Here is an 873-nt window from a genome sequence, read left to right as displayed (position 1 = left end):
TAGGCGACACTGGATGCGGATATGGAGGTGCATGTGGTCAACAAATGGCTCTGAGCACTATGGGACTTAAGATCTGAGGTCATCAGTCCCCCAGAACTACTTAAACCCAACTAACCTAAGGACATCGCACACATCCATGCCCGAGGCAGAATTCGAACCTGCGACCGTACCAGTCGCGCGGTTCCAGACTGAAGCGCCTAGAACCGCTCGGACAGCGCGGCCGGCCATGTGGTCAGCACACCTCCCTCTCGCCCGTATGTCAGTTTGAGACGGGAGCCGCTACTTCTCAATCAAGTTGCTCTTCAGTTTGCCTCACAAGGGCTGAGTGCATCCCGCTTGCCAACAGCGCTCGATAGACCGGATGGTCACCCATCCAAGTGCTAGCTCAGCCCGACGGCGCTTAACTTCGGTGATCTGACGGGAACCGCTGTTGCCACTGTGGCAAGGCCGTTGGCTATAGAAACCACATGGTTTTGAAGTGAAGAACTCGTCTAGCCATGTTCGGAGTGCATTTTCTTCGGGAAGGGAAGTACCTTGAAGGCTGTTCGATAGAGAGAGGAATAGGTGAAAATCTGTGATCGCAAATCAGATGGATAAGGTGGTAATGGTAAGACTTCCTAATCCAGTACCTGTATATTGCTTTTCTGACGGTCTTGCGCAATGTGGGCGGGGGTTATCGTGGAGTAGCGTCACTTCACGCACTCTTCCCCGTAGTTGTTCTTGTATTGCATGCAAATGTCGCACGATGGTAGAATGACTACAGTTCACCACGTTTATCAGTGCTCGAGTATACCGACGTGGATCATTGTGGATTAATGCGTTTGAACGATCTCCATGAAACCAGGAAGGTCTTCCTGAACGTGGAGACTCACT

The 873-nt window shown here is 51.7% G+C and overlaps 1 pseudogene; it reads right to left on the bottom strand.

The window, feature by feature from the left end:
• Window positions 1-337: 337 nt before the first annotated feature.
• On the bottom strand, window positions 338-455 carry LOC126191853 (5S ribosomal RNA; annotated as a pseudogene).
• Window positions 456-873: the final 418 nt, after the last annotated feature.

This window comes from Schistocerca nitens, chromosome 6, assembly GCF_023898315.1.
Source record: "Schistocerca nitens isolate TAMUIC-IGC-003100 chromosome 6, iqSchNite1.1, whole genome shotgun sequence".
Classification (NCBI taxonomy): Eukaryota; Metazoa; Arthropoda; class Insecta; order Orthoptera; family Acrididae; genus Schistocerca; species Schistocerca nitens.
The sequence above is the reverse complement of the archived record's forward strand: the minus strand, read 5'-3'. Positions and strand labels throughout refer to the sequence as shown.